Source organism: Pongo pygmaeus, chromosome 18 (assembly GCF_028885625.2).
Source record: "Pongo pygmaeus isolate AG05252 chromosome 18, NHGRI_mPonPyg2-v2.0_pri, whole genome shotgun sequence".
Classification (NCBI taxonomy): domain Eukaryota; kingdom Metazoa; phylum Chordata; class Mammalia; order Primates; family Hominidae; genus Pongo; species Pongo pygmaeus.
Window position 1 is genome coordinate 34,440,040 of NC_072391.2, and position 8,920 is coordinate 34,448,959.

At 40.8% G+C, this 8,920-nt stretch overlaps 1 pseudogene; it reads left to right on the forward strand.

The window, feature by feature from the left end:
• The first annotated feature begins 1,640 nt into the window (after positions 1 to 1,640).
• Positions 1,641 to 2,960, forward strand: LOC129015122 (mitochondrial protein C2orf69-like; annotated as a pseudogene).
• Positions 2,961 to 8,920: the final 5,960 nt, after the last annotated feature.

Sequence of the window (8,920 nt, forward strand, 5' to 3'; positions counted from 1 at the left end):
TAAGTGCTCATTTACAGATGAATGAAGAAAATGTCAAACACACACACACAGAGACAGGAATAATGTTCAGTTATACAACAGAATGAACTTCTATCATTCATATCAACATGGATGAACCTAGAGGACATTATGTTAAGTGAAATATGCCAGTCAGAGAGAAAAAAGACCACATGATGTTACTCATCTGTGAAATCTAAAAAAGTTGATCTCATAGAAGTAGAAAGTAGAATGGTGGTTACCAGAGGCTAGGAAGAGTGAATGGATGAAGGAATGAGAGGTTTGTCAAAGTTTCAAAGTTACACTTAGACAGGGAGACTACATTCTGGTGTTCTATTACGCAGTAGGGTGACTATAGCTAATAATAATATACTGTTTATTCTAACACAGCTAAAAAAGAGGATTTTCAATTTTATTAGCACAAAGAAATAATAAATGTTTAAAATACTAGATATGCAAATTACCCTGATTAGGTCATTGTACAGTGTATACATGCATAGAAACATCACTCCGTACCCCATAAATATGTATGATTATTATGTGTCAATTATAAGTAAAATACATCTTAAAAAAGAATAACGATCAGCCGGGAATGGTGGCTGATGCCTGCACTCCCAACACCTTGGGAGAACAAGGCAGGCAGCTCAAGAGGTCAGGAGTTTGAGACCAGCCTGGCCAACATGATGAAACCTCATCTCTACTAAAAATACAAAATTTAGTCGGGTATGGTGGTGTGCACCTGTAATCCCAGCTACTCAGGAGGCTAGGTCAGGAGAATTGCTTGAACCCAGGAGGTGGAATTTGCAGTGAGCCTAGATCACACCACTGCACTCCAGCCTTGGCGACAAAGCAAGACTTCATCTCAAGAAAAAAAAAAAAAAAGAAGAAGAATGATCAAATTGCATGACAACAAAAAGAAGAAAAAGTCTTAAAAGCAGTGAGATAGAAGACAGATAACATGTGAAGCTGAGGGAAAACTCTTACCTCTGTATCAAGTCAGAAAATGGTAAAATTAATATCAATAAAATTTTAAAAGCTTCTGGACAGCATAGAAATCTGTTAACAGAATAAAAAGACAACCAATGAAATAACAGAAAATATGTGCATCTGACAAGGAGTTAATACCCAAAATATATAAGGGACTCAACAGCAATACAAATAAAAAAACCCAACTAAACAGGGAAAAAATACCTGAATAGACATTTTTCCAAAGAAGACACAAATAAATGCTCGACATCACTAATCATCTGGAAAATGCAATCCAAAACCACATGAAATAGTACCTCACCCCATTTAGAATGGCCATTATCAAAAAGACAAAAGATAACAAGGTTTGATGAAGATATGGAGAAAAGGGAACACTTATACACTGTTGGTGTGAATGTAAATTTAGTACATTTTTAGATTTATTTATTTTTTAAGAAACCTTATGGAAAACTATGCAGATTTCTCAAAATAAGAAACAAAACGAAAAACAAAAACCTAAAAATGGAACTACCATATAATGCAGAAATTCCAACATTGAGTATATATCAAAAGGAAATAAAATCAATATATTGGGATAGCTGCAGTCCCATCTTTTTCATAGCTCTATTGACAGTAGCCAACATATAGAATCAATCTTAGTGTCCATTAGCGGATAAATGGATAAAGCAAATGTGGTGTATACACACAATGGAATAAGTTTTAACCACAGAAAGAGTGAAATCCGGCGCTGCGCGCTGATGTCAACTTCTGACATGGTTGCCCCCCTCTGGCTTCTGGCCTGGCGGTGGCCCCAACTGTTGGGCGTCCTGCCTCTGTCCTTCCCTCAGGACTCCCCACCCTCTGCCTCCCAACAACTCGGGTCTTTGCGGTTGCTGCGGCTGCTGGTCCTGCTGCCGCAGCTTGGAATTGGAGATGCCTCGTCCTGCTCTCAGGATAGAACCATGAATGCCCCCGGCAGCGGTGGTACACGATGCTTCCAAGCCGCTGCCCGGCGCCGCCTCAGAGCTTACCCAGTCCGCCGTGCCCGGAGCCGACGTGCAGCGCAGCGCAGAGTTGCTCCTGCTGGCGGCGGCCAGGGAGGGACTGGAGCTGCGGGACATCTTCCGGACCAGGCGAAAGAGGAACCGCAGTCCCCACGTTTTCTCTTTCCCCAGGGATGTGCAGAATTACCATGAAATTATGACACATTATCCTGCGAATTACCAGTGGGAAAAATGGAGTCTAGAAAATGTTGCCACCATTTTAGCCCACCGGTTCCCCAGTAGCTATATTTGAGTGATGAAGTGTTCCCGAATGCATTTGCAGAAATTCAGCCGCCATGATAATTTTGTGAAAAGTAACATGTTTGGTTTCCCAGAACCCCATAGTGACTCTGGAGATTTTAAGCACCTTTATATGTTATGATTTAATGCTTTTAAGTCAAAATAGTTTATCAAAGAAAAATTCGATTGGAGTAAGGACTCCACAGCATCTAATTGTAGTCCAGTTCTTTTCATACTACAAATCATTTTCAAGGAGAAAAAGAGAGGACCTGTGAAAAATCTGATGACTCTGCCATGAGTTTTTACCCACCATCACTAAATGATGCATCTTTTACTTTGACTGGATTTAGTAAAGGTTGTGTTGTTTTCAATCAGTTTCTTTTTGAATTGAAAGAAGCCGAGAAAGACAAGAACATAAATGCTTTCAATAAAGCGTAAGAACAAGGTATTGGCTGGATGGTGGTCATTACAGAGAAAGCAATACTTGGGTTACTTATCCACAAGTATTTAAAGAATTTGCACAAACAGGGATTATTGTTCACCCCCATAACACTTTGCCAAGTACATGATCCAATGAGATCTTGGATTGCAAAGAAGCAAAATAGATTTGTTTAGATACTTAGGGATATTGGTTTGCAGGTGACTAGCCGAATTCATTCCACAAAGGAAGCTCCTTCCATAGAGAATCCCTTCAGAGTTCATGAAATATTTTGAGACTACGAGTATATTAATGTACTTGTTTAGTGGAAGAGCATAAGAACTTTGAATATTATAAATTCAGATAATGGAATGTAATTGATGGATGCATTGTCAGTTTGGGGGTGTGGGTGAAAGCACACATTCCTCAAATAAGAGTGTAATGTGCAATAGTATTTTTTGCTTGTTGATGTGAGCAGTTTTTAATTTGGGTTGGGTTAGCATTAGTTAATTTGAAATATAACACGGTGGTTTGTGATAATACGGAGGAGATATAATACCCTTAAAAATGCAAATTACCACGTAGTTCTTGTAAAAGGTAACTAAATATATTTCTGTTGAAAATAGTTGATTTTCTGAGCAATGTTACTAATTTTGGTGACATTTTAACAGTAATTAGCTATTTTGGCACCTAAAATTTATGTGGAAACATTTTATTTCCTTCAGACAAAAGCAAAGGCACAATGCTGTTTTCTATAATTTTGGAATAACTGCACCCTGCCTCTTGTGTTTTGTAAACTCATTGACTCATTCTTTAATGTGCCACCAAGTACTTTTTTCTTGAGAGTCAAAATATGTTTGTTTTCTAATGTCCAAAAATGTGCAGTAGTGTAAAGGTGGTTTTTAAAAACATAGCCGGTTGTGGAGACATGTGCCTTTAGTCCCAGCTATTAAGGAGGCTAAGGCAGGAGGATCCTTTGAGTCCAGGTTGCAATGCACCATGATTGTGTTTATGACTAGCTAGTGCACTCCAGCCTGGGCAACATAGTGAGAACTAATCTCTAAAACAAAGAAAACAAAACAAATTACACCTAAGCACTATCGCTTATTTATTATTATTATTATTTTTGAGACAGAGTCTCGCCCTCTCACCTTAATTTTCAATTGACAGTCTTTAGTTAATTGTTTTGCATAAGACATTCTGGGGCTTCTTGAATCTTGGCCCAAAACCAGTTGTTTTGGAAAATTTTTTTAAATTAAGCATATTTAAGTATTTTGGATAAAAATGTACTGCAGAGAAAATTTCAAATTTTTCATTATATTAATCTTTCTGAAAGAGAAAAACTTAGGTAAGATAAATATATAATGCTCTATTTGTCCATGCTCTATTAAAAATAAAACAGATTCCATATATCCAAATCAATGTTTCTCTACAATCATGACTTTGTCTGAAAAAAAAAAAAGTTGTCTTTGTCCAAAATGCAAAATTACATTGCCGTAAGAAGTTACAAGTAAAAGTTTTAACATCATCCAGCCTGAGGCCAGATCCACAATGACAGTCACAATTTCAACGCTGAACTTCATCCACATGTGAGATTTAGAATCTCACTAGTGAGCTCTGCCCATGTATGAAGGTGACAGTCCTAATTGTTGGCTACATGTGTCTATGACAGTCACAAGCTCATTTTTTGCTGGGCCCTGTTATGTAACTCTCTATACACCCCAAGGGCTTTATAAAATACGTGTGAGTGTTATAACCTCCTGTGACCTTTTTATAATTAGTAGACCAAAAACTTTAATTGTTGCCCTAAGCATAGCTATTATAGTCAAATATTTTCCTATTGGCTGGGTCCATGTAAGAAAGCCATCATCATGACAGTTGCCTGGGTGTAGGTATAGGTCACAACCCCACCTGTGAGCAGAACCAGGGAGGAAAGCCACATCACCTGAATGCTGGGCCAGGGAAATGTCAATATCTATCCATGGGCAGAATCCACACAGGAAAGTCATTACCTTTGTGCTAGGCTCAGTGATATGTCACAATGCCCACTGTAGGCAGAACCCAGTCAAAAGGGTCACATCACCTAGGTGCTGGGCCCAGCAATATGTCACAATCCTCCCTGTTAACAGGGCCCAGTCATGAGAGGAGAGTCATATCACCTAGATAATATGCCCAGATTTATGTTACAAACCTTACTGGAGGTAGGCCACAGGCAGGAAATTAGAGTCTCATCACCTAGGTTATGGGCTCAGAGACACATTACAATGCCTCTTGTGGGCAGGGCCCAAGCAGGACAGTCACATTACTTAGGTGTTTGGGCCAGGTATGTGTCATGATCCCAATTGCTGACAGGTCTTATGGAAGGGAGTAAAGTCAATCAGGTGCTGAGGAAAAAACACATATATGTCAAAGTCACACCTACAGGAAGTTCCAGGGATGAGATTCACAGTCCCACACATGTTCTGGCTAAAGGTAAAAGAGACAACACCTTCTGTGAATTGCATTAAAGTACACAAATCACAATCTCAATGGTGGACAGAATTCATGCATGAAAGCTCCAACCTCACCTGCAAACACTGTCTAATTAGGGCAGCCACTGTCTCACAGGTGGGCTGAGTTTTGGTATAAAAGTCACCATTCTACCTGTGAACAGCATCCATGCATGAGAGTCACAATGTCAACTTTCAACTGATCTGGGTGTGATATTCAGAATCTCAACAGTGGGCTATGTCCACGTGGGAAGATGACATTCCTCACTGTATGTTGTGTGTGCATAGGAGAGTCACAATGTCACCTATGTGCTGGGCCTTTATAAGATGTCCTCTGCGCCACTTAATGGCTTCAAATGGTCTGCATAAGAATGAAAGCCTGTTCTAAAACCTTCATGATGGTATAAGCCCATAATCCTACATGTCGCCCTAATTTCAGGAATGAGAGTTAACACTTGTCTTATTTTCTGGGTCCAGGTATGACAGTCATCAGTATGCCTGTAAGCTGGGTTCAGAAATGAGCCGGCATGCCATTTGTGGATGGATCCAGATAGGACAGTCACAATTCCAACTGTGAACTGTTTCTCTGAGTGAGAACCAGAACCTCATGAGTGCCTATGAGCTGGGTCCAGATACGAGTCACCTTCCAAACTGTTGCCAGATCCACATATGACAGTCCCAATTCTAACTGTGGACTGTTTGCACATGTGAGATTCAGAACCTCACCAGTGGGCTTTGTCCATGTGTGAGAGTGACAATCCCAATTGTTGCATAGTGTTTCTATGAGAGGTACAATTTTACCTCTGTAATGGGCTCTGATAAGACCCAAGTATTTTATAGAATATTCATGAGTGTCATAATCATCTGTAGTCTTTATACGATTAGGAAACCCAGAATCTTACTGACTGTCTTAAGCTTAGCTATGACAGTCAAAATCTCTTCTATTGGCTAGGCTTTCATATGACAGTCATCATTATTCCTGTGACCTGAACCTAGGTATATGTCACAATCCTACCTGTGGGCAGAACCAGGCAGGAGAGTCACATCACCTGAATACTGAGGCATAGATATATTAGTATCCCCCTGCGAGTTGAGTGCTGGTAGGAAATTCACATCACTATTGTGCTGGGACCAGTGATGTGTCACAATGTCTTCTGTGGGCAGCACCCAGGCTGCAGGATTATATCACATGAGTGCTGGACTCAGCAATATATTACAGTCCCCTTTGGGAATGGGGCCCAGGCAGGAGAAGACAATCACAACACCTGGAAATGAGACCAGAGGTATATCACAGTGCTACCTGTGAGAAGGGACTAGGCAGGAGGGCCAGATTACCAAGGTTGCTGGCTTAGGTATGTCACAATTGAAACTGTGGGCTTTACTTGGCAGTATATTCAAATCAGTCAAGTTCTGGCTGAGCAAAATTGTATATCACAGTCACCTGTGGGAAGGTCTAGGAATCAAATTTGCATTCCTGCACATGTTCTGGGTCCAGGTATAAAAATATGCACCTCATAAACTTTTACACACCTCATGTGTCCAAGTATGCAAGTCATGATTTCAACAGCAAATTGAATCCATGCTTGAAAGCCTCAACCTCAGAGAACATGCATTAAGAGAGTTAGAGCCTAACATATTTGCTGAATCTTGGTCGGAGACTCATCATCTCACCTGAAAGCTGGATCTACATATAAGAGAAATAATACCAACTTTTGACTGTCTTTGGGTGCAAAATGCAGAACTTCAACAGTGGCCTGTGTCCACGTGGGAGTATGGCAATCTTTACATTGGCAGTGTATACAATGAGAGTCAAAATCTCACCACTGTAATGGGCTTTGTTATATTATTATCTGAACCATATGCAGTTTTTTACAGTATGTGTGAGACTTGCATTCCACTCTGAAATGTTTGTGCGTATATGAACCCATAATCTAACTTGTTGCTCCAAGCCTAAAGATGAGATTCAACATCTCTTTTATTGACTGGTTCAGATATGAGAGTCATTGTTATGCTAGAGCTAGGCCCAGCAATGAGTCACTTATTTTACCCATGGCCACATCCACATGTAACAGTCAAAGTTCAAACTGTGGACTCTGTCTATGAGTGAGATTCAGGGCCTTGACAGTGGGCTCTGTCACGATGCCCTTTGTTGGCAGGGCCAAGGCAGGAGAGTCGAATTACCTGGGTGCTGGGTCCAGCAATATGTCACAAATTACCCTGTAGACAGAGCCCAGGAAAAAAAAGGAGTCATATGACCTAGGTGATGGACACAGAGATATGTCACAATGCCCTCTGAGGGAAGGGCTAAGGCAGGAGAGTTACATCACCTAGAAAATATTTCCTAGGTGTATGTCACAATCCCAATTATAGGCATTGCTTAGACAGGAGAGCCACATCACCTGGGTGCTTGGCCCATTGATTTCTCACGATCTTTTTTTAGGGAGAGTCCAGACAAAAAAGAACAGTCAAATCTACCAGGTGCTGGGCCCACTAATACATCACAATTCCCCAGGTAAGCAGGTCCAAGGAAAAAGAGGAGAGTCATATCACAAGGTAATGGGCTTAGGGATATGTCAAAATTCCAAATGGAGGTGGGGCCCAGACAGGAGAGGAGAGTCACATCACCTAGATGATGGACCCAGTGATATGTCACAATTCCCCTTGGGGGCTTAGCCCAGGCCAGAGAGGACAGTCACATCACCTAGGTGATTGGTGCATAAATATTTCAAAATCTCCAAGAGAATAGCCCAGGAAGGAGAATCATATCATTTGTGTGCTTAGCCTGGTTATAGGTCACAATCCCATGTTTAGACTGGACCCGGGAAAAAGAGTAAAATCAATCAGGTCTTGGGCAAAGGTATGTTTCAAAATCACACCTGCAGGAAGATCCAGGGATGATATTCATAATATTGCATATGGCCTGGCTCCAAATATGAAAGTCAACACCTTTTGTGAGTTCTGTCCAAGTACATGAGTCACAGTGTCAACAGTGGACTGGATCTGTGCATGAGAGCCCCAACCTCATCTGAAAACAGTGTCCTAATAAAGGAGACACAGCCTCACAGGGTGTTTAATCTTGATCCAAATGTCACCATTTTACCTGTGGTCTGTATCAATGTATGAGAGTCACAGTTCCAACTTTCAGCTGCCTTTAGGTGTGAGATTCAGAACCTCAACAACGGGCTGTGCCCATGTAGGTGGATGATAATCCTTACTGTTAGCTGAGTGTGCAGACAAGAGTCACAATTTCCTCTTCATGATGGGCCAAGTTATGAAACTCTTTTTATCACCTGAGGGTGTTGTACAATATGCTTGAGTGTTGCGGGGCTCTATGACTTTTGTACAAGTAAGAAACCCAGGACATTACCTGTTGCCCTTAGCCTAGATACTAAAGTAAACATCTATTTTATTGGCTGGGTCCAGGTATTAGAGTCATTATGGGGCCTGTGATCTGGGTCCATAAATGAGTCACCATCCCACCTGTGGCCAGATTTACATATAACAGTCATAATTTGAACTGTGGACTTCATCTGCATGTGAGATTCAGGAGCTCACCAGTGGGCTCTGTTCATGTATGGGGGTGACAATTCTAATTTTCAACAAGCTGTGGCTATGAGAGTCGCTGTATTACCTGTGTACTGTAATTTATATTATAAAACTCTCTGTACCACCCAAAGGCTTCATAATGTATGTGTACGTGTCAGAATCTTCTGTAACTTTTTACAAGTGGAAGACTCAGGACCTTACCTTTTGCCCTAAATATATCT